The 26378-nt window shown below is 42.2% G+C and overlaps 1 protein-coding gene across 7 annotated transcripts in view; it reads right to left on the bottom strand.

Annotated features, from left to right (window-relative positions):
* Positions 1 to 26378, bottom strand: part of DAB1 (DAB adaptor protein 1) — a 1301090-nt gene that overhangs the window by 331298 nt on the left and 943414 nt on the right. Inside the window, exon 1 of one of the 7 annotated variants that reach the window (XM_070468110.1) lies at positions 25128 to 25150. The exons of the other annotated variants lie outside the window; for them this stretch is intronic. The gene's annotated coding sequence lies outside the window, so the exon portion shown is untranslated. Of the gene's footprint in view, positions 1 to 25127; positions 25151 to 26378 lie in introns of those variants that run through there. 7 annotated transcript variants of the gene reach the window in all.

Genomic DNA, 26378 nt, shown 5'->3' with positions numbered 1-26378 from the left:
CAGATGCCATTCTTAAAGCGGCCTCTCCCAGATCCCTAACCTCCTTGTGTCCTTCCAACAAGTAACTCTCTATCATTTCAATCCCTATTTATTTACAGTATTTATTTCATTTATAATCTATCAGTAATGTGTTTGTTCATCGAATATCAAATCCCTTGAAGGCAGGCAGTTTTCCTGACTTCCTCACGTCTTTATAGCCACTGCAATGAGAACAGCATTGTCAGAGAGTACACCTCAATAAATACTGAATAGATGGGTGGCTGGGTGGGTATGATTAGATGGTTGAGTGAGTGACTGGATGTATGGATGGGTTGGTGGGTAGAATACAACTATTATATGATCTGTAGGGCTTCCCTCGAGGCTCAGATGGTAAAGAATCCACCTGCAATGTGGGAGACCAGGGTTAAATCCCTGGGTTGGGAAGATCCCCTGGAGGAGGGCATGGCAACCCACTCCAGTATTCTTGCCTGGAGAATCCCCATGGACAGAGGAGCCTGGTGGGCTACAGTCCATGGGGTCACAAAGAGTTGGACAGAGCGACTAAGCACAGCACAACACAGGAATTGCCTTTAGCCTCCTGGGCCTTAGTTTCCCGTCTATAATGGAGGACTTCACATTTAAAGTTCCTCCTAGTATTGTTACTGTAAGTACAGCATCGATAAAGACAGCATCTAATATATCTACTCTGTGGCTAGGAGCTTCCCCTGGTGTTAACTTCATGAAATGGCTAAAAAAGCACGTGAAAATATGCTCAACATCTTTTCTAATTATTCTCTAATTATTAGAGAAATGTAAATGGAAACTACAATGAGCTATCATCTCACGCCAGTCAGAATGGTCATCCTTAAAATTCTACGAAGAGTAAATGCTAAAGAGGGTGTGAAGAAAAGGGAACCTTCTTATACTATTGGTGGGCATGTAAATTGGTATAGCAACTATGGGGTCTCTGATAGCTCAGTGAGTAAAGAATCTGCCTGCAACGCAGGAGACTCCAGTTCAATTCCTGGGTCAGGAAGATCCGCTGGAGAAAGGATAGGCTACCCACTTCAGTATTCTTGGGCTTCAGATGGTAAAGAATCCACTTGCAATGCGGGAGACCTGGGCTCGATCCCTGGGTTGGGAAGATCCCCTGGAGAAGGGAAACGCTACCCACTCCAGTATTCTGGCCTGGAGAATTCCATGGACTGTATGGTCCATGGGGTCTCAGAGTTGGACACGACTGAGTGACTTTCACTTTCAACTATGGGGACCAGTATGGCAATTCCCTAGTAAACTAAAAACAGAACTTCTATATGACCCAGCAATCCCATTCCAGGGCATAAACCCAGAGAAAACCATAATTCAAGAAGACACATGTCTCCCAATGTTCACTGCCGCACTATTTACGACAGCCAGGACAGGGAAACACCCTAAAAGTCCATCAAGAGAGTAGTAGGTAAAGAAGATGTGGTAAATATACACAATGGGATACTACTCAGCCATAAAAAAAGAATGAAATAATGCTATCTGTAGCAATATGAATAGACCTAAAAACTATCACACTAAGTGAAGTCAGACACAGAAAGACAAATATCATATTATATTGCTTTTATGTGTAATCTTAAAAAAAAGGTAAATATAAACTTATTCACAAAAAGAAGTGGAGTCACAAATATAGAAAACTAACTTCTGGTTACCAGGGGGTCAGGGGGAGAAGAAATTAGGAGGGAGGGACTGACATATACACATCATTACATTTAAAATAACTAATAAGAACCTGCTGTACTGCATAGAGAACAGTACTCAACACTCTGTACTGGCCTATATGGGAAAAGAGTCTAAAAAGGCAGGGGTTGGTTATCTGTATAACTGATCCACTTTGCTGTACATCTGAAGCTTAGACAACACTGCAAATCAACTATACTTCAATAAAAATTAAAAATGAATAAAAATAAAGAAAACAACTTTATGAGGGAAGGGTTTACTATCCCAACTTAAAGATACCAAACCTGAGGATGAAACCTGTATCTCTGACAGGTCGAACCTATCACCCAAGACTACTGCCAGTCCTAAGCCAGTGTTTTTCTTCTATATTATGAATCTATAAGCCAGAAGGAAATAGTGATACCCTCTATTGCAAAAGAAATTTGACTGCAAAAGAAGTATGACCGCAAATGGAACAAGTCAGGGAACAGGTGAGGCATTCTGCATGTGATTCAGTTCACTGTGTACTAGTCTATGCTTGGAAAACAAGAAGCATTTCCTGAGTCAGTAGATTTTTAAAAAGCCTAACTTTAGCTCCAAACAAATATCTTCTATTTTGTAATAAAATCTTTGGCACTTTACTTGTAGCACTTGTTCTTAATCATTTCTCTCCTTGACAGTCAGTCACCATCCACCTTCCCTCTCACGTGAAGAGTTTATTTTCTCTTGGAGAGCAATTACCAGACAAATGCCAGGCTACAGAAGGTGTTTCTCCAGCAGCAGCATCTGTCTCCTTGGCAGGCTCCTCAGGCAATTTTATTGGCAGCACTAAAATGGCCAGGGGGTCAGTCAGAGCTCAGCTGCCCACAAGCCCACAGGTGGACTACGAGGCTCTGCCTGAATGTCTCAAAAAAGAAGCAGGCTTGGACTCACCTCCAGAGTTGAAGATCGGCCAAAGCCAACTCTATCTAGCTTGATCAGAACCATTTGAGCCAATCCTGGTTTCTGTTGGGAGCCAAGAATTTCCCATGATCCTCTTTGCTAAACAAACTGGCAATAACAACGATCTGTTTTAGGCCGTAAGGTACCCAAGTTTTTGACAGGATCTGCAAATACACACTGTGGTAGGCGGCCTCTAAAATGGCCTTCAGAGAGTCCTGACTCATGGTACTCAAGTCCTTGGTGACTCCCTCCCCTCTGAGTAAGAGCTGGACCTGGTGGCCCATTTCTAATAATTAGAATATAGCAAAAGTAGTGAGGTGTCAGTTGATAAATTAGGTTACAGAAAGGCTCTGGCTTCCTTCTTGCTGGCCACCCTTTGTAAACCCCCCACCTACCCCCCATTTTCTTACTCTGATGGAAGTCTGCTGCTATATTTGAGATTGGCCCTATGGGGAGACCCACATGGCAAAAACTAAAGGAGGTGCTGGCCACCAGTCTGTGAGGAACTGAGGCCTGCCAACAGCCACAGGAGCAAGCTTGGGAACAGATCCATCCCATGCCAGCCTTGAGATGGATGCAGCAGCCCTGGCCAACACCTTGATTGTAGTCTTATTAGAGATCCTGAGAAAGAACAACTAGCTAAGGCCACCTACCACAACTGAGGAATCTAAATGCTTCTTGGTCTAAGATGCAAAGTTTGAGGGTAAAGCAGCAATAGCTAACTAATAGGTGTTTTAAAACAGAAAATTATATATATGTGTGTGTGTGTGTGTGTGTATATATATATATAACTTTAATTTATTTTTAGTCATGTTTATACAATTATCTTTCTTCAAGTCTATTCAGACGTCACCTTCACAAGCCTATCCTAACCACCCTACTGAAAAATTACAACTCAAGTCACCTGTGTTCCCATGCTACCATATAATACACAAGCTTTACAAATTTCCTCAATTCTTAAGCATCATCTTTGAACACTTTGCTGCTCAAAGTGTGGTCTCTGAACTAGAAGCATCAATATCAACATAGGAGCTTGTTAGAAATGCAAATCCTAAGGACGAATCCAGATCTACCAAGTCAAAATCTGTGTGATAGGAAATTCTCCAGCTGATTTACAGGATACCAATGTTTGAAAAACACTATCCTAACATTCTACAAGACTGTTTTATTTATAAAATTTTACTGTTTTTAATGTCTCTCCCATTTCACCTGATCCCAGTGAGAAGTGAGAGACAGAAGTCACTGCTGATCCTGGTTTCCACCGTTTGGAAGGTAAACACAGAAATGAAAGCGACAGAGGGACCACGCTGATGAGATTTTACAACCAATGCCACTTTGATCTAGGTTTGTGGTCTCTGCATCAGGAGTAGCTCCAAGTGACAGGGTCAGAGCCCGCAACAAATCCCATACCCTGCTCTCAGTTTGTCCCGAGCGATGAGCTGACTGAAATCTCTCTCCCACATGCAGCTTAAAATATCCCAGGAAGCATTCTGATTGGTCCTGAAACATCATTTACCTCCAGTCCAATGAAATGTATCTACAGAGCTAGAACTGAATACTCGCTCCAATCCAACCACACAGTTGAGGTGGTAAAGAAGCATCTCCAGGAGGAGAAAAGCAGATTTTCTGAAGAGGCGGAGAAAGTGCCTAGTTAATAGAATATCAAATGCTCATTGAATTTTACATTTTTTTGCCCTTTAGGTGCTATTTCTCCACCTAAAATACTGACACAAAAGCCCTGATAATACCCACAACCGCCATAAACTAGCAGGTTGCTACTAAGCCTTGCTGAATCAGTTCAAGAGTTACATCTTCTTTGAGATGCTCCCTAGTTCCCAGGGGAGATGTACAAATTCTTTACTGATCTTATTGTATTCACCCACTCCACTGGAGAAAATAATTATTACAGTAATTTAGTGTATTTGATTCAGTATGACAAATGCATTACTAAATACTCAAACTTTTATTTACCAATAAATACACACAAAAATGAATGTTCATTCAACTCCTGAGCCTCTGGAGTAAGCAATGAGGAGAAGGAGCAATGTTTGTGCTTTGCATAGTATTTTCACATTTTGCATGTTTATTTTGACATGATTGCACCATCACAGTTCAGTGGATTCTCTGCCCTTTAGAGCAGCACAATTTGTCAAGGTCATGTATAAAAATAGGTTCTTCCATCAACAACCGATATGCAGACTCCATGTCCACGTGGTTTCCATCTGTCCCACATCTCCCATCCCTTGCCCTCTAACAACTGCAGGTTAAAGGCCTCCCTGTCATTAGCACTGGGGATCCCCACCTGCCTCTCCATCTGGGGGACTCTCAGGGGTGGTGACAGATCTTACTGAATCACCTCGTCTTCTTTAGAAGTGTTGTAAGGCCCCGGGGTGGCTGCTAATTACTAGACCTGTTATACTGTAGGTGCCACTCTCCTTCCCTAGGAACAGCTTATCTGGAGAGCAGCGGGGGGGGCTATGGAGATGGGCATCTGCATCCTGGCAGAGCTCACGGACCGGCTCCCAGGAGGTAGGATCAGCTGCTGAGGACTGGCGGAGGGCAAATGTGGGTCAGCAGCAGCAGCTGCAAACAAGAGCCGCTGGCTGACTCTTCCGACAGCTTTTCTACTCACATATTTGGAATCCACGCACTTCCTCTACATTACTCACTGATGAATGATGCCTGCTTAGGGTAAAGCATCTTGAAGCCATTAAAAGCCCTGCCTGTTTCCCCTGCTTCTTTCTCTAGATACTGTCTGTCTCTTACAAACTGTCCCTCCCCTCAACATGCAAATACTTGGCATGACCTCTGTGTGGCACATGAGCTCACAAGTTTTCTTTGGTGCACGGATGTTAGAAAGCTCTTTAACCCATGCTGCCTCTTCTGCTTGCCCACCTCCCTTAGAGACGCTGAAAAAGCCAAACACGTGCTTTCTTGGCCTCCCTTCTGGCTGGAAGTGGTGATACGAATCCATTCTGGCACATAGAGAATAAATAGGGATGGAGGTCTCTTGCTTTTAGAGTTCTTCCTGGGGAATTTCTGGTGGCTTTTGTCTGTTTTGTTTTAAACCTATGATAAAAGAAAGGAGACAAATAATGAAAGCTCTACCATACCATCCTGGCTGTCATGGCTTCTTTCTGTTTTCAGTGATGTCATGTGAGGATGTCGGAGAAGGCAGTGGCACCCCACTCCAGTATTCTTGCCTGGAAAATCCCATGAACGGAGGAGCCTAGTAGGCTGCAGTCCATGGGGTCGCTAAGAGTCAGACACGACTAAGCGACTTCACTTTCACTTTTCACTTTCATGCATTGAAGAAGGAAATGGCGACCCACTCCAGTGTTCTTGCCTGGAGAATCCCAGGGACAGCGGAGCCTGGTGGGCTGCAGTCCATAGGATCGTACAGAGTCGGACAAGTCTGAAGCGACTTAGCAGCAGCAGCAGCATATGAGGATGTGGTACTTGTTTCTATGGTAGTTATTCTGGGACGATAAAGCATTTATCTAAGTATGACACACAGTAGAAAGAACTTCAGCACCTGATCACATCTTTGAAGTACTACACTGATCTTGGGACCACCTATCTCTGAATCTCTGCTATATGAGATAACAAAATGACTTTTTTCCTGATCACTGTCAACCAGGGTTTCATTTTGCTCTCACTAAGAGTTTCATGTTCCAATTCAAGTTGCTCATGCTAATACTTCTTAAACTTTATAAGGTCAGAGAGAATTGAATTAAGGCATAGATCTTCCCTATAAAAACATGCATACCCACAACTTTTGCCTACAATTTCAAGAGCATCACAGACCCCCTACAAGCCCACCATGGATAATGCATTACTTTCTTGCTCATAGAAAAACCTGTCTATAGATTATATGCATACACACACAGGATTATATAACCAATACTGATATATACAGAACCCCAAGGGCTCAAAGTCACTTTAAATTTCTTTGTCTTACAAGATATGTCATCATCTTCATCATTTGCTAAATGTTGACGGTACCTAAGCAACTTTCTAAGTACTCTATATATAATCTCATTTGATCTCTAAGCCCTGTGAGGTAGGTTTACTATTAACTCCACCTTAGTGGAAAGAAACTGAGGCTTAGACAGACTAAGTAAACTGCTCCAAGTCCCAGGACTAGTAAACAGTAAAGTTAAAATCTAAACCCAGGGAGTCTGATGACACATTCCTTCTTTTAATATCTATGTTGTGCTGTCTCAATTCTGCATGGTAGACTAGGTATTATAATGAGGAAGTATATTAATAGTTTAGAAATCACAAAAAAAAATAGATCGAATTTTAACCTAAAATGTTTGATTAACTAATGGTATTGGTTGAGGATTTAAATGTTGTAAAATTTAGCTGAATTCGTACAGTGTGGCTCGTTCTGAATAAAGGAGATGACAGAATGTCTTAAGTAAACTATTATGTGTGTGTTACTTTAGGGTTTACTTAGATTTAATAACTAATCTGAATATAAACACCAAGTGCTTTCCATGTATCAGCCACTGTCAAGCATTTTATGTGCATTATTCTCCTTAAGCTTCCTAGTAAACCTATAGGGTAACCTGAAGAGAATGTTACCATCCCCATTTTACAGATGATGAAACTGAGGCACAGGAAGGTTAATGTGTGCAGGCACATACAGCTGAGAGAGGCAGAGTTCAGATTTCCAGTCAGATGGAAGCTTTACCATGAGTCACTGTGTTATACTGACCCTAGTTTCACCACTTGACTTACATTGCCTTTGTCTAGAACATGAACATTTGTAGTTCATTTTACTTAGGTTAAAAATCAAATTTCCAATGTGCAGTAACAATCCATTCCTTCCGTCCTAGAAAGCAGGGCTCACACCTCCTCCTGTGACTTTGATTTCCAGCAAAGTGGAGTCAACCCACACTCTCTCTCTCTGCTCCGGACCTCTCTCCAGCCCTTAGTCACCACCTTGGGAATCTTACCAATGCAATGGCATCAACCCTCATGTCTTGGCAGATCATGCTCAGGTCCACACCTGTCATCCTGACCACTCTCTCAACTCCCAAGCTTTCATGGCCAGCTCTCCAATGGACCTTTTCCACACAGATGCTTAAAGGTCACTTCAAATCTGGTGTCTAAATACACCTGAAATTGCAGAAAATTAGAGAGGGAAGGGCCCACAAAAGGCAGATAAGAGTTAAAAGATTATGGTTTAGAGGTCGGAAAGCACAGGGTTCAAATCCTAGCTCTGAGCCCATTTCTTCTGTTAAAGTGGAACAACTGTCACCTTTATTAAGGCGATAGAAGGATTAAAGACGATAATGGATACAAACTTGCCTACCGCACAGTACCTGGCACACATCACGGACACTCAGCACACAGCAGTCACATTTCCTACTAGTAAAATGATCCACAAAATTCTGTTCATACACCGCATGCAAGCATCTTTCCACAATACCCACGACAGATGGCCATCCAGGCGCTGCTAGAACATTTCCAAAGATAGAGAGCTCGCTCATCGCACCATCTCCCCAGGCAGCTGCTTCTATTATTGGATGGTTCTCACTGGCACCAAGTCTTCCCTATGTTGAGCCAAAATCTGCCTCCGTGAATTCCATTGGCCCTAGCTCTGCCCTGTGGAGTAGCACGGCACAATTCTGCTCTCACACAACAATCAATCCTTCTGAAAACAACAATCAGGTCCTCACCACACCCTCTCTTCTGAAAGAATTCATTCCCACACACCCCCTCCCTTGACATGATTTCTATATTATCCACTATGTTTGCTAGTTTCTCAAAGCGTGGTTGTTGTTTAGTCGCTAAGTCAAGTTCGACACTTTGCAACCCTATGGACTGCAGCACTTTCTTGTCCTTAACTATCTCCCGGAGTTTGCTCAAACCCATGTACATTGAGTTGGTGATATCATCCAACCATCTCATCTTCTGTTGCCCTCTTCTCCTTCTGCCCTCAATCTTTCCCAGCATCAGGATATCTTCCAAAGTGTTGGCCCTTCGCATCAGGTGGCCAAAATATTGGAGCTTCAGCATCAGTCCTTCCAATGAATATTCAGGGTAGGTTTCCTTTAGGATTTATTGGCTTGATCTCCTTGCTGTCCAAGGGACTCTCAAGAGTGTTCTCCAACACCACAGTTCAAAAGCATTAATTCTTTACCACTCAGCCTTCTTTATGGTCCAACTTTCACATTCGTATGTGACTACTGGAAAAGCCACAGCTTTGACTATACGGACCTTTGCCTGCAAAGTGATATCTCTGCTGGTTTTTTTCATAAAGCATGGTATCCAGAGAAGATACAGCCATTTAGTACCTTGTATGAGTGAATACTGTACTTCCATGAATGCATTTGAAAACTATATTGTGATTTTCTTAGTAGCCAGATAAATAATCACTGTTGCAGCATCGAGGGCATGAGGTTAACTAAATTAAACCTGGAAGTCTCCTCTTGTTAAGAGAGAATATACTGGGTCTTCCCCACCCAACCCTTTTCTCATCAACTCTGAACTCCCACAACTTGATACATCCTGTAGACTTTAACCAACTGAGAACATTCTGAATCATTTTTGTGCCATCTATATTAATAACGATGCCACAATTCTTCATCCAAGCTATTGACAGTACTTTTTAAAAATAAGTTCTCCTAAATGTTGTCCTCTGGAAAAATGGCAACCCATTCCACTCCAATATTCTTGCCTGGAGAATTCCATGGACAGAGGAGCCTGGTGGGCTACAGCCCATGGGGTTGCAAAGAGTTGGACAGGACAGAGTAACTCACACACACACACACACACACACACACACACACACACAGTCGTCCTCAAATTCAGCACTCAAGGCCTCCACTCTGGTTCATTTCCATCCACTTTAAGAAACCAGTATTCAGTGAGAAATACTATGTAAGAGTCTCAGGATGTGTAAGAGAGCCCTTGTCCGTGAGAGGCAGGGAAGACAGACCAACAAGTGAAAATGACTGCACAGCACAGCGAGGTCTATGATAGGAGACAGAAGTTAGCAAACAAGAGTCCAGAGGCGGCTTGTGTGTGTGGCCACATATTAGCATCACCTGGGGAGCTTCTAACTGCACACACCCCAACCACGTATATCAGAAGCTGTATGGGTGGGACTCAACCATCAGTACTTTACAAAGACCTTCAGGTGATTCCAACACACAGCCAAGTTTGAGAAACAAACCCAAGTATTTCTCAAGCGTTAATGTACACATGAACCACTGAGGTATGCTAAACTTCAGGTGCTGAAATCTAAATGTCCATCAAAAGATGATGAATAAAGGAGATGTGGTATATATACACAATGGAATATTTCTCTGTCATAAAAAAGAATGAAATAATCCCATTTGCAGCAAGATGAACCTAGAGATTACCACACAGACAGACAATTATCATATGACCACTTATATGTGGAATCTAAAAAATGATACAAATGAACTTATTTATGAAACAGAAGCAGACTCAGAGACCTAGAAAATAAACTTATGGTTACCAAAAAGGATAGTATGGGTGTGTGTATGTAGATAAATTAGGAGTTTGGAATTAGCATGTATAAAATAGGTAAACAACAAGGACCTAATGTATAGCACAGGAAACTATACTCATTATCTTCTCATAAACTATAATGGAAAAGAACTTGAAAAAGAATGTATATAAATATATGTAAAACTTAATCATTTTGCCATATACTTGAAACTAATACAACATTGTAAAGTAACCATAACTCAGTAATAAAAAAAAATTCAGATGCTGAGTCTGTAGGTCTGAGGTGGAGGGTGAGATTCTGTATTTTTAATTCACTGCCAGGAGATGCTAAAGCTGCTGGTCCATGGAACACACACTGAGGAATGCAGGCCTAAGATATACCATCTAATTCTCCCCTAATTCCATCTTCAGTCTTGCCTCCTTATTTATGCACACTGAACCTTTCATTCCAGCTGACTGAAAGAGACAAGCAAATGGTAAGATAAATACAATGGTAGTTTGTTTATGACAGGAGCTGCGAGAGCCCAGAATAGGGCACCTAATGAGACAAGAGGGTGATGGTGGCTGAGGAAGGCTTCCCAGAAAAGGCTATGATTTCATTGAATTATACACAGGAAAGTTATTCCAGACCCATCAAAGCACAAGACATAGCTTTATAATCATGGGAGGAAAAACAAATCACAGAGCACATTCAGGAAACTTCAGTATTTCTTACTTCCATGGATTCAATCACTCATTCAACTGTAGCTGTGGCCTGGGACTTTCCCTACAAAGTTGATTTGGACCATAACTGAACTTTTGTTACATGGAAGCAATATCTTCAGAACCAGACCATGATGTCTTCAAGGGCAGAATCAGGTGCAAACACATTGGACACCCTCAGTCCCCAGCAAAGTGTCCAGCCCCTAGAGATCTCAGAATATGTTTGTAAAATAATTAAGAGCAACATTACTTTTTAAATCAGCTTTTTCAGTTCCAGGCTTCTATTTTCTTTTTTTTTTTTTTTCCTGAAGCACAGACTGCTGTAAGGAGTTAAAAGTTATTTACCGAGATTTCGAAAATGATGCAAACCAGTGAGATTAGGGTGGAGAAATGTTACCAAGGCTAATTAGAAAAGAGGAACACTTCTGAGAGAGGGGTCAAGAGGTGGAGTTGGTGTGAGGATGTGTACTTGTATTTGTAGATGGTGGATGGGTTTCTGTCTAATCTGAGAGCTACACAGCCCATCCTGTTCAGATGACTGACATGGAGGAGAGAGAAGTTACCTGTGTCTGGGGCACATGAAACCACAAAGGGCTAAGACAGAGGGAGAGTCAGCCTAATTCAAGCAGACATTATCGTCAGCCCTGGTTAATGGGAAACAATTAATACAATCTATTTTTATGCAGATTAAACCATTTCAAATTAACAGGTCAATCGCACTCATATGTTCTGAATTTGGGCTCCACCAGAGCCAGGTGAACCGTTATATGAACCAATCTAAACTTCATTACAGAGGAGGACGCCGACTCTCAGAAATTCACACGAAACTCAATTTGGAGTTAATCACTCACATTTTTCTCTCACCTACCAGATATCCTAATTTAAAGACAGATCTGGGCTCTCTTTTATGACAAAAGACAAGGAGAACATGAATTATTCATTAGCAGTAAAGGTATCATTTTATCTGTTTATTTTCCAATTAGGTGAAGTCAGATAAAGAAGCAGTCAATAAAACCAAGAGACTTTCCCCCCATTGTATGGAATTAAAAGTAGACCATGTTAATGCGGGTCTTGGAGTCTATAAAAAAACATTTAATTAGCAGTGTATATTAGAGAGGAGACTAAGATGGGAACTGCTTATGGTCTAAATGCCTCCATGTGGCAGGTCTCTGAAGTTCTTCCAGGGTAGCCCTCACCTGCCTTTCCTGCTGCCTGTATCTCCAAGCTACATCTCTAGCCAGCCCCCCTGCCCCCAACATCCATCCTCCTCAGCTTCGAAGCCCTTGCTCAGGCCCTGCCCTGGTTTTGCCAACTCCTCTCTGCTCCAGTAAGCTCCCAACTATTCTTGAAAGCACTGCTTTCCACTCTGTACTATGGGCTGTGCTTAGCTGCCCAGTCGTGTCGGACTCTTTGCGACCTCATGGACTGTAGCCCGCCAGGCTCCTCTGTCCACGGGGATTCTCCAGGCATGAATACTGGAGTGGGTTGCCATGCCCTCCTCCAGGGGATCTTCCCAACCCAGGGATTGAACCCAGGTCTCCCACATTACAGGCGGATTCTTTACCATCTGCGCCACCAGGGAAGCCCAAAAGTACTGGAGTGGGTAGCCTTTCCCTTCTCCAGGGGATCTTCTCGACCCAGGAATTGAACCGGGGTCTCCCGCATTGCAGGTGGATTCTTTACCAGCTGAGCTAGCAGGGAAGCCCACTTTCCACTCTGCACCTGTTAAAGACAGTCTCGATCCTGTCTTGCCTCCCACCACCCTCCACTCCAGCAAGCACGGAGCGGCTCCCCTCCTCCACGCTCCAGTCACTCCATGTGTAGCTCTGTTTGGGTGGCAACTGATTCCTTCAGAACCACTCGAGATTCGGGGTTGAGGCTGTCTCCTTTCTGTATTGATATCTTGGTGTCCTGCTCAGAGTGGGGCTCTAGGAATGTTTGTGCATTTCCAAATTAGCCTTGCTTGCTAGGCACACAGACTCTGGAGCCCACCCTCTGTTTTCTCCTTCCTCACCTTTTACTTCCCCTTTCCAGAGAAGCCACTAGACTTCCCTGAAGTTCAATTCCAAGTTCCTTTCAGGCCAAGCTCAAGCTGAAGGCAGGCAGATAAGAGGCGGGAGGCAGAACAACTCACTTTCGCTGACACCTAATGTACACCCTGCTGAATCCCTAATACAAATTGCCCTGCCCCTCCTCTGGACTCTCACACCCCCGTGTTTCTGCGGCAGCTAAAGGGGGTCAGTCTGCTGTGTAAGTGTAGGTTACACGATGAAGCAGAGTGGGAAGGAGGGCAAAGGTCAGAACTCAACCCTGCAGCCTGCAACAAACCACTTAACCTTCCTGAACCTTGTTCTCACCTTCAAAAGGGTGATGAACATCACCTGCATGCAGGTTCAGTGTGAAGACTAAATGAAACATTATATGCATAGTGCCTGGTTCTATGGAGGTGCTGTGGCTATAACCAGATATTTACGTATTTTACTATCTATCAGACTGTGAGCTTCGGAAGGACAGACCATGTCTTATTGCTCTTTTCCCTAAAGCTCTGGAGTCAAGTTGCTGTCTGTGTCCCCCTAAAATTCCTATGTTGAAATCCTAATCCCCAATGTGATGGTATTAGGAGGTGGGGCTCTGGGGAGGTGATTATATCATGGAGGGGAGGTGATTAGGTCTGAGGGTAGAGCCTTCACAAATGAAATTAGTGTATTATATATATATATATACATGTATGTATGTATGTATGTATGTATGTGTTAAGAAGCCCCAGAGAGCTCCCTCACCCCTTCTACTATGTGATAACACACAGAAGTCAGCAGTCTACAGTCCTCAAGAGGGCCCTCACCAGGATCTAACCATACTGGCACCCTGATCTAGACCTCCAGTCTCCAAATTTGTGAGAAATAAATTTCTATTCTTTATAAGCCACATAGTTTCTTTGGTACTTTATCACAGCAGCCCAAACTAAGACACAAGCCAATCAGCGGACATCCATTCTCACGATCAAACAAAAAAGGCAATGCTCATGTTCTGTCTGATCCAGACACACAGATTCCCAAGCTAGAAGCAAAGGAGGGCAAATTATGACCTAGTCCAACTTTTCCAAAAGTGACATCTGGAGAAAACTAGGGAATAGAAGTGTTTTGAAAATGGGTTCTATGTACAGGAGCATATGGAAAACACTCTCCTCTCCACTGCAGGATTTCTCAAAGCCTTTAGTGTTACCATGAACCCTGTGATTCTCTGTTGGGAGTGGCAGTCTCATGCAGGGAATCCCTCAACCTCTGTTCAGCCACAGAAGAATGTCCCTGCTGCTGCTGCTAAGTCGCTTCATTCATGTCTGCCTGTCGACTCTGTGCGACCCCATAAATGGCAGCCCACCAGGCTCTGCCGTCACTGGGATTCTCCAGGCAAGAACAGTGGAGTGGGTTGCCATTTCCTTCTCCAATGCATGAAAGAGAAAAGTGAAAGTGAAGTCGCTCAGTCGTGTCGGACTCTTCGTGACTCTATGGACTGCAGCCTACCAGGCTCCTCCGTCCATGGGATCTTCCAGGCAAGAGAACTGGAGTGGGGTACCATTGCCTTCTCCGAAGAATGGTCTCTGAGGGGCCTGGGATCCTCCTTTATCAAGTGCTAACAGTTGTGCCAGGCTTATTGTCTTTATGGAAATATTTTTTCCTGTTTCAGACTCACTGTGTTCTCCTCTGTTCCGTTTAAGGGTGTGCACCAATGGCCCTCAGGTACACTCCCAACTTTCAATATTTCAGACTCCATGGTCAGGGTGTGTAGGCCAATTGCCTTGCTTTTGCCTTGAGGGATCAGCACTACTACTGGGGCTGATTTTGTTCTGTCTCTTCTCCACATAAGAGCTGTTCCATCCAGTGCCTGAGTGCACTGTTTCCTTAGCAACTCTGATACCAAGATGCAGAGTGCAGAAGTGCTTGGACTTCTACTGCTGGTGGCTGGCACTGTGATGACCCTTGCTCCCCTTCATGGAGAAGGAGTCCCCCCAGCCCGCTCCCCTTCACTGGTAAATGATGCATGATGTTCTGCTCAACACCAAGAAGATGGTGCAGGAAGCTTCCTAGTCAGCTCAGGCTGCCCTAACAGCAGACCACAGCCTGGGCGCTTCAGTAACACACTTACTCCTCACACTTCTGCAGGCCAGCAAGTCCAAGATCAAGGCGCCAGCAGATTGTTTCTGGTGAGAGCTCTCTTCCTATCTTGCAGATGGTGGCTTCTTGCTGTATCTTCACATGGCAGGGACAGAGAGAAAGCTCTCTGGTATCACTTCTTACAGGGCACTAATCCCATCATGGGGGCACTACCCTCATGATCTCATCTAAACTAAGTGTCTCTCCAAAGCCCCATCCATTAACATCGTCATCTGTGAGTGCTCACTCAGTCCTGACTCTTTGTGACCCCACAGACTGTAGTCTGCTAGGCTCCTCTGTCCATAGGATTCTCCAGGCCAGAATACTGGAGTGAGCTGCCATGTCCTCCTCTAGGAGATCTTCCTGACCTGGGGATTGAACTGCATCTCTTGCATCTCTTGCATTAACAGATAGATTTTGACCACTCACTAGCACCACCTGGTAAGCCAAACATCTTCACATCTGGGAGTTAGCATTTCACTATATGAGTAACTATTGAAACACAAACATTCAGTCCATAACAGGTGGCATTTCCCAACCTTTTCCCACACAGAACCCTCTTTATAAGAACTTTAGGTGGACTACAAGCCCAGAATCACACTTGGGGATTTCCTGGGATAATCTAGAGTATAAGCTGTTGGAGAAAAGAAAGAACAACACTGATCTTCCAAGGGATTATCCCAAGCATCACCGTTCTGCAGCACCAGGTGGCTTCCACAGAGGAGTTTGTTAGTAATTTTCCTGAGAGTATGAATGCATCTCTCCATGACCCGTGGGGAAACCGTCGTCCAGCCTTCCAGAGCTGCAGATGGGGCCTCTTTAGACCTGCTGCCAAATCTGGCAATCGAGTGTCCAAATGGTTCACTCTGCCATGGAAGATGTCAGGGGAATAAAGAAGGTTAAGAGATCACCAAAATGAGAGCATGTGTCAGAACACACCTCCTGTGCCTTGGCAGGAGAAGAGAAATATACATGCTCGAGCTTGCCAGGGAACTGAACCAGAATGCAAAGGAAAGGATTTCCATTCCATGGGCTAGGTGGCTCCACCGTGGCCCCTAGAGATGTGAGTAGCCAAATCACTGACTTTACCAAAGTTATCCTTCCCCAAAGCCAAAGAGATAAAAATGCTTTAAAAAACGAACATGGGGAGCCTCTTCAATAAAAGGTGCTGGGGAAACTGGGCTGCTACATGTAAAAGAATGAAATTCTTCCTAACAGCATGCACAAAGATGAACTCAAAATGGATTAAAGACCTAAATGTAAGACCAGAGACTATAAAACTCTTAGAGGAAAACATAGGCAGAACACTCAATGACATAAATAACAGCAAGATCCTCTATGACCCACCTCTTAGGGAAATGGAAATAAAAACAAAAACAAACAAGTGAAACATAATGAAACTTAAAAGCTTTTGCACAGCAAAGGAAACTATAAACAAGGTGAAGGGACAACCCTCAGAATGGAAGAAAATAATAGCAAATGAAACAACTGACAAAGGATTAATTTCCAAAATATACAAGCAGCTCATACAAATCAATACCAGAAAAATAAACAATCCAATCAAAAAGGGGGAAGAAGATCTAAATAGAGATTTCTCCAAAAAGACATACAGATGGTTAACAAACACATGAAAAGATGCTCAACATTGCTCATTATTAGAGAAATGCAAATCAAAACTACAATGAGATATCACTTCACACTGGTCAGAATGGCCATCATCAAAAAGTCTACTAATGATAAATGCTGGAGAGGCTGTGAAGAAAAGGGAACTCTCTTGCACTGTTAATGGGAATGTAAATGGACAGTCACTATGGAAGACAGAATGGAGATTCCTTTAAAAACTAGGAATAAAACCACCATATGACCCAGCAATCCCCCTAACTAAGCATATACCCTGAGGATATCAAAATCAAAAATGATACATGTACCCCAATGACCACTGCAGCATTATCTACAATAGCTAGAACATGAAAGCAACCTAGATGCCCATTGACAGATGAATGGATAAAGAAGCTGTGGTACATATATACAATGAAACATTACTCAGCCATAAAAAGGAACACATTTGAGTCAGTTCTAATGAGGTGGACGAACCTAGAGCCTATTATACACAGTGAAGTAAGTCAGAAAGAGAAAAACAAATACCATATACTAACACATATATATGGAATCTAGAAAGATGGTACTGATGAAAATATTTGCAGGGCAGCAATGGAGACACAGACATAGAGAACAGACTTATGGACTTGGGAGAAGGAGGAAGGAGAGGGTGGGATCTATGGAGACAGTAGCATGGAAACTTACATTACTGTCTGTAAAATAGATAACCAAAGGGAATTTGGAATGACTCAGAGAACTCAGGGCTCTGCAGCGGGGTGGGATGGGGAGGGAGACGGGAGGGAGAAGCAAGAGGGAGGGGACATACGTACACCTATGGCTGAGTATATGTATATGGAGACGGTTAAAAGGCTGGCAGGGAATGGGCCTTAGAAAAAAATGTTCATTTTGACAACACTTCAAGGAACAAATTCTAAGCTAATCTGCCTGCATTTGAAAATGCCTGTCATCCCAGTATCCTGCCTTTCCACAATTCTACTGTTCCTATTCTGTATTCCTATCACAAGCCTCACACACAAGCCATGAAGCACCTGGAATTCAGTGAAGGAGAGCTAGGCTCCAGTCAAGGGATGTGGCTTAGCGGACCAATGCATCCCACAGTCACCAAACCGATCAGTGTGTTCACAGCAGTCCCATTCCAACAGCCAAGACAGGGAAACAGCCTAAATGTCCTTGGACAGAGGAATGGATAAGGAAGATGTGGTACATGTATACAATGGAATACTACTCAGCCATAAGAAGATCGAAATAATGCCATCTGCAGCAACATGGATGGACCTAGAGATTATCATACTAGTGAAGTAAGTCAGACTGAAAAAGACAAACATCATACATCACTTATACATGGAATTTATCTACAAAAGAGAAACAGACTCTCAAAGAACAGACTTGTGGTTACCAAGGGGGACCGAGAAGGGGAGAGATGAATGGGCGTTTTGGATTAGCAGATGCAAACTATTACATATAGAATGAATAAACAACGTCCTACTGTATAGCACAAGGAACTATATTCAGTACTCCATGATAAACCATAATGGAAAAGAATATGAAAGAACATGTATATATATGTACAAGTGAATCACTTTGCTATACAGCAGAAATTAACACAACATTGAAAATCAACTATACTTCAATAAAATAAATGAAAAAAAAACTATCCAGTGTCACGAGAGAAGCAGATGCCAGGCAACCTGCCTCCAGTCTCATCTTTCCTCCCCGCACAGTCCATAGGAACACATACTAAATCCCATAACACAAGCTAAATGGACATGATTCCCTATCTCTTTCCAGTTGTCAGTTACAAAGTCACTGACAGAGATGCTTTTTATGGGCTGCTTCTCACTGTTGGTAGTGACACTAGTTTTGCCATGTTCTCTCCCTTCCCAGGGCTGCCTGTCTGCTTTTTGCATATTGAAATAGCAATTCTAATCATCCAGGTGTGATGATCTACCTTGAAACCTTTCTCTAGTGTCATCTGCAGTTCCAGTCTTTGTTACATTTAGACTCAGTAAGCTTATTTATGCATCACATTCATTAATTCCAGAATGGTCTGCAATTTGTCTCTTCCAAAAAGAAAAAATATACATATACACACACATACCTCTATATTCAGAGGATACTCGTAACGGTGAAAGCAGGTGCCTGAGTGCTCAGCATTAAATCTTCTATAGAGTGAAAAATCTACTATTAAATAATCTGGAAGAGGTCAATCAATAAAAATAACTAAATAATTGATAGTGTTATATTAGGCTAAAGTATAACATATGATCTTCATTAACCCGTCAAGAAATATCGCTTGAGTTAAACCACCTCTCTCAAATGAGCATTTCTGGTGTTAATTCAAAAGGCAATAGCAGTCACCCAGGGGATGTTTTTAATGTTTTATGCTTTCACTGCAGTGGTGTTTATAGAGGGGTTAGCAGGGCAATAAGGATCATATTTAGGAAGGCGGCTCGGTGACAGCTAAGGCACTGAACTGCAATCAAGTGATCTGCCTTCACGTAAGCAACGTGGACAGTTCCACTCTGGCTACTCAGCCTGGCTGCGGAATAACTAACAAGCTGGTGGAAATTTACTGTAGGACTAAAGGGCTTTCCCTTTTCTTAAAATAAAAAATCTCAGCCCTTGGGGTGTTTTATACTGCATTTGGCTCTGAAGTGCCCTCAGTTATTGTTGCATTTTATCACCGAGGGGTGGGGAGGGTGGATGTGGACCACAGGTTTCGAGAAACAGAGCAGGAAGCAGAGCGCACAGGTGAGGAGTCATAGAAAACTGAGTCAGGATCCTTGCAGTTCCCCTGACGAGCTGGGTGGTCTGGAAAACTAATTTACTTTTACTGGGTCTCAGTTCCTCACCTGTAAAAGGGAGAGAGTAATAACAACCCTGCTTCAGATGTAAAGAATCTGCCTGCAATGCAGGAGACCTGAGCTTGATCCCTGGGTTTGAAAGATCCCCTGGAGAAGGGAATGGGGCTACCCACTCCGGTATTCTGGCCTGGAGAATTCCATGGACAGAGGAGCCGGGCAGGCTCCAGTCCATGGGGTCGCACAGAGTCGGACACGGCTGAGTGCCTTTCACTTTACTAACGACCTTGAAGTTCGGTGAGACAATGTCCACAGAACATTAAGCCTTTAATCTGGCACAGAGCAGATAGTTAACGACACGGAGGCTTCTTCCCCTTTTAGCAGATGAGACGATACAGTGCCAACAGGAGGTGCTTCTTGAGAGCAGGTGTGCCCCTCACTGCTCACTGTGTCACTAGGGCTCGGGGAACACCTGGCATAAAGAAGATCGCTCAGGAACCTTGCCCACACCCACACTAGTTTTTAGCCTGTTGGAAAGACCAGCTCTTCCCCCAGTAGGTGATGCACTCTGACCCTTCTGTGGTTTTGCACCCTTTCAGCTTATGCTGTCCCCTCTGTCAGGAATAATCTTTTCTCTTTTTATTCTGATGAGCCCAGTTTCATCGTTTTTTATTTTATTTTTTTTGCCACCTAAAGAGCACCATCTCTATAAACAATCATCTTTTCATCCCTGACTTCCTCACCCCTTTGAGTGAGAGTGACAGTCGCTCAGTCAGGTCAAACTCTTTGCAACCTCATGGACTGTAGCCAGCCAGGCTCCTCTGTCACTGGAACTCTCCAGGCAAGAATACTGGAGTGGGTTGCCATTTCCTTTTCCAGGGGATCTTCCTGACCCTTTTTTGGTTGGCATTTCCACACCGGGAGTCGAACCTGGGCCACCTGGGTGATAACTAGGACTCCTAAGCACTAGACCTCTTTTACATCTTCCCATTTACCTCCGAGGAACGTCAATCTCTCCTTCACACCTGCTACTGCTGCCCCGCACTCCATCACTGAACTTAACCTTGTTATGTCATATTTTGTTTGATTCTGTTTCCATAAATGCTGGCATGGAAACTGAACTGTCTGCTAACAGTAAGGACAAAAACAATGTAATAGTAAAAATGGCTAATATGTACAGACATACCTCTGAGATATGAATTCAGTTCCAGACCACCAGAATAAAGCAAATATCACAATAAAGAGAGTTACACAATTTTTTGGGTTTCTCAGTGCATATAAAAGTTGTGTCTGACCAACGGTATTTTTCACAGAACTAGAACAAATAATTTCACAATTTGTATGGAAATACAAAAAACCTCGAAGAGCCAAAGTAACCTTGAGAAAGAAGAATGGAATTGGAGGAATCAACCTGCCTGACTTCAGACTATACTACAAAGCCACAGTCATCAAGACAGTATGGTACTGGCACAACGACAGAAATATAGATCAATGGAACAGAATAGAAAGCCCAGAGATAAATCCACGAATCTATGGTGACCTTATCTTCGACAAAGGAAGCAAGGATATACAGTGGAAAAAAGACAACCTCTTTAACAAGTGGTGCTGGGAAAACTGGTCAACCACCTGTAAAAGAATGAAACTAGAACACTTTCTAACACCATACACAAAAATAAACTCAAAATGGATTAAAGATCTAAATGTAAGACCAGAAACTATAAAACTCCTAGAGGAGAACATAGGCAAAACACTCCCCGACATAAATCACAGCAGGATCCTCTATGACCCACATTCCAGAATTTTGGAAACAAAAGCAAAAATAAACAAATGGGACCTAATGAAACTTAAAAGCTTTTGCACAACAAAGGAAACTACAAGCAAGGTGAAAAGACAGCCCTCAGATTGGGAGAAAATAATAGCAAACAAAGCAACAGACAAAGGATTAATCTCAAAAATATACAAGCAACTCCTCCAGCTCAACTCCAGAAAAATATAATGACCCAATCAAAAAATGGGCCAAAGAACTAAACAGACATTTCTCCAAGGAAGAGATACAGATGGCTAACAAACACATGAAAAGATGCTCAACATCACTCATTATCAGAGAAATGCAAATCAAAACCACAATGAGGTACCATTACACGCCAGTCAGGATGGCTGCTATCCAAAAGTCTACAAGCAATAAATGCTGGAGAGGGTGTGGAGAAAAGGGAACCCTCTTACACTGTTGATGGGAATGCAAATTAGTACAGCCACTATGGAAAAGAGTGTGGAGATTTCTTAAAAAGCTGGAAACAGAACTGCCATATGACCCAGCAATCCCACTTCTGGGCATACACACTGAGGAAACCAGATCTGAAAGAGACACGTGCACCCCAATGTTCATCACAGCACTGTTTATCATAGCCAGGACATGGAAGCAACCTAGATGCCCATCAGCAGACGAATGGATGAGGAAGCTGTGGTACATATACACCATGGAATATTACTCAGCCATTAAAAAGAATTCATTTGAATCAGTTCTAATGAGATGGATGAAACTGGAGCCCATTACACAGAGCGAAGTAAGCCAGAAAGATAAAGACCATTACAGTATACTAACACATATATATGGAATTTAGAAAGATGGTAACAATAACCCTATATGCAAAACAGAAAAAGAGACTCAGATGTATAGAACAGACTTGTGGGCTCTGTGGGAGAACGCGAGGGTGGGATGTTTCAAGAGAACAGCATCAAAACATGTATATTATCTAGGATGAAACAGATGAACAGTCCAGGTTGGATGCATGAGACAAGTGCTTGGGCCTGGTGCACTGGGAAGACCCAGAGAGATCGGGTGGAGAGGGAGCTGGGAGGGGGGACCGGGATGGGGAATACATGTAAACCCATGGCTAATTCATTTCAATGTATGACAAAAACCACTGCAATGTTGTAATTAGCCTCCAACTAATAAAAATAAATGGAATAAAAGAAAAAAAGTTGTGTCTGAGGATCTGTCTCCTCAGCCAAAGTAAACAAAAACAAAAATAAACAAATGGGACCTAATTTTAAAACTTTTGCACAGTAAAGAAAGCCACAAACAAAAAAACAAAATGACAACCAACTGCATGAGATAAAATATTAGCAAATGATGTGTCTGATAAAGGGTTAATATACAAAATATATAAACTGCTCACACAACTCAATATCAAAGCCAAAATAACCTGATTAAAAATGGGCAGAAGACCTGAATAGACATTTTTCAAGTGAAGACATACATGTGGTCAATAAGACATGATAACATGCTCAACATCACTAATCACCAGGGGTATGTAAATCAAAATCACAATGAGATATCACCTCACACCTGTCTGGCTATCATCAAGAAAACCATAAATAACAGGGACTTACCTGGCAGTCCAGTGGTTAACTCCACACTTCCACTACAGGGGGTGCAGGTTTCATCCGTTGTTAGAGAACTAAGATTCTATGGGCCAGGTGACATGGCCAGAAAAAAAAGTAGACTACAAATAACTATGGTCTATTATAAATATAGTCTGTAATAGACTATAAATAATAGAGTAGAAATTCCACTCCTGGGTATATAGCCAAAGAAAACAAAAACACTAATTCAAAAAAATATATACACCCCAATATTCACAGCAGCATTATTTACAACAGAGGTAAGACATGGAAGTAACATAACTGTCCATCAACAGCTGAACAGATGAAGAAGATGTGGTGTATATGCACAAATGGAATACTACTGAGCCATAAAAAGAATGATGTTTTGTCATTTGCAACAACATGGATGGACCCAGAGGATATTATGTTTCATGAAACAAGTCAGATAGAAAAAGACCAACACTGTACATAATCACTTAAATGTGGAATCTAAAAAATTAGAAAAATGAGTGAATATAATAAAACAGATACAGAACTAGCAAACAATCTAGTGGTTACCAGTGGGAAGATGGAAGGGAGGAGGGACAAGACAGGGGTAGGGGATTAAGAGGTACAAACTACTATGTATAAAATAAATAAGATACAAAGATATACTGTATAGCAAGGAAAATACAGGCCGATGTTTTATAATAACTTTAAACGGAATATAATCTATAAAAGTACTGAATCACTGTTGTATACCTGAACGAATGTACTGTAAATCAATTATACTTTAATTTAAAAGTTAGGTTTACACTATACTGAGTTAAGTGTGCAATAGCATTATGTCTAAAAACTAAGGTACATACTTTAATTAAAAAATACTTTATTAATAAAAATGCTAACCATCATCTGAGCCTCTAGTGAGTCAAAGTAGTAACAGTGAAGATCACTGACCACAAATCATCATAACAAATATAATAATAATGAAAAAGTTTGAAATATTGTAGGAATTAGCAAAACATGACAGAGAAATATGAAGTGGGCAAATTATCTTGGGAAACAGCACCAATCGACTTGCTCAACTAGGGTTGTCACAAAACTTCAATTTGTAAAAGACACAATATCTGCAATGTGTAATAAAGGCACGCCTTTACTTGGTGAGCACTGACTATATGCCAGACACTGTGGTAATCACTTTATGACTATTTGTTTTATTCTTCCAATAACCCAATTGTTTAAATATTATTACTCCCCTCATACAAATAAAAATATTGGCATAGGGAGGTTTAAAAACTGGTCCAAGATTCCCAAGCCTCTCCCAGTAGGGTGACGCCATGGCACTGTGGTAAAAGGTATGACTCCAAGAGTCTACATGACTTGGCTGAAAGATGTTTCACCATTAACCAGCAGTGTGACTGCGTCTGGCTCACCAACACACTTTGTCACTTTGGCCTGCTCAGCTAAGAAGTGAAATTCCAGGATCCTGCTTCCCTTTAAGCTAAGGTTGGAGGCAAAGGAGATACAGATAAATGCATCCCTTCCCCCAAAAGGCAAAGCCTCCCAAGTCGGATGCTTTTGCGCTTCCTGTAGTCGCTCTCCTTTCTCCTGACGTGGCGCCGAGACAAGAAAACCGGAGCTATAGCAGCTACTCTGCTCTCAAGAGAAACAAAAACCACACAGCAGGGATGATGGGTCAGCAAAGCAGGAGATCTTGGGTTCTTGATGCTTTTCTTAAGCAGACTTCCCAGCACTAGTTTACTGTCACTCTTCTTTTCATATAATAATATAACAAAAATAAACATCTTAATTCTTCAGGCCACTTGTTGAGTTTTCTGTTATTTACAACCAAACACATGGAAACAGAGACAGTGTCACTATGCCTCACCCCTCAACTGTCAAACGAAGGTAATAACAGTACCGATGTCTTATACAGTGATGTTAGGAGTAAATAACAATATATTTAAAGATCAAAGCTTGGTTTCTGGCACACAGTAAGAGCCTACTGAATATTTATTCTTATTATCATCATCAGTATTACTTCTAGTTAATGAGACCTGGCGCTCAGGAACTCCACTGCTCAGCTTTTTTTTTTTTTTTAATAAATCAGTCCTCCCAAGACTCCTCTTTTTTACAGAGATAAATATATCTGGTAAATTAGCCATCTTTCTCTGTGACTTTTGAAGAATGCTTCTAGATTTCCTTGTCATTTGATGGTCAATCTCTGAGATATACATAGGAAAGGGATTACTACCCACATAAAACAGATTAAAGACCTGCAGACTCAGAGATATAAAGGGATTGCTCAGGGTCACATGGCTAACTTTATTCCAGGTTTTAAGGAAGTTGGCATAAATTCCCAGGTTCTTACCCTATTCCAGTAAGAGCTTCTCTGGTGGTTCAGGTGGTGAAGAATCTGCCTGCAATGCAAAAGACCTGGGTTTGATTCCTGGGCTGTGACGAGTCCCTGGAGAAGGGAATAGCTATCCATTCCAATATTCTTGCCTGGAGAATTCCATGGACAGAGGAGCCTGTCCACGGGTCGCAAAGAGTCAGACACAACTGAACAGTTTTCACTTTCACTTACCCTATTCCACAAAGCCCTGTTTGATCTGACCTCTGACTGCCTTCCACCAAATATCCTTCCTTCTTTTCTACATTTTAAAGTTTAATTGATTTACAATGTTGTGTTAATTTCTGCTGTACAGTGAAGTGATTAATGATATATACATACACACACACACATATATATATGTATACACATATACATTCTTTTTCACATTCTTCTCCATTATGATCACATGATATTGAATATACTTCTGTGTGCTATACAGTAGGACTTTGTTGTTTATTTCTTCTATATATAATAGTTTGCATCTTCTAACCCCAAACTCCCACTCTATCCCTTCACCACGTCCCCTTCCCCTTGGCAACCACAAGCCTGTTCTCCATGTCTGTGATTCTGTTTTTGCTTAATAGCTAGGTTCATCTGTGTCATATTTTAGATTCCACATATAACTGATTTCATCAAACAGTGTCTGTTTCTTCATGGCTTTCTTCACTTAGTATGATAATCCCGAATTTCATCCATGTTGCTGCAAATGACATTCTTTCTTTTTCATGACTGAATAGTATTCCATTGTATGTATGCATCACATCTTCCTTATCCTAGAGTGTAAGTCTCTTTAAGGCAGGCACATCATCTATTTTGTTTACACTGTAGTCTTAAAACTAGAGGGAGGAGAAAGTGAAGAACTCAAAGCCCTGCAAAAGTTTGAGCTTCATGCAAAGAGAGATCTGGGCTCAAATCCTGACTCTGTCATGTAACAATGTGAGGAAAATAAGTCACTGAACAGCTCCAGTTCACAGTAACCTCACACCTAACAGGAGAAAGAACATACCTATCTCACAGGATTGTTGTCAACATGACGCATGATTACATGGGTAAAGACTGGAGTCCCATGCCCAGCATATGCCTGTTTAATAAACTCTAGCTCCTCGCCCTTCTATTTCTCCACTCATGTGCATCATCTGCAGGGCATGCTGCAAAGTGAATGGTGCCCAACCAACCAATTAACATCAAGAAAAAAAAGATGAGTAGAAGAAAATGCTGAGGGCTCTG

This window comes from Odocoileus virginianus, chromosome 5 (assembly GCF_023699985.2).
Source record: "Odocoileus virginianus isolate 20LAN1187 ecotype Illinois chromosome 5, Ovbor_1.2, whole genome shotgun sequence".
NCBI lineage: Eukaryota > Metazoa > Chordata > Mammalia > Artiodactyla > Cervidae > Odocoileus > Odocoileus virginianus.
This window is presented reverse-complemented; position numbering and strand designations above follow the sequence as displayed.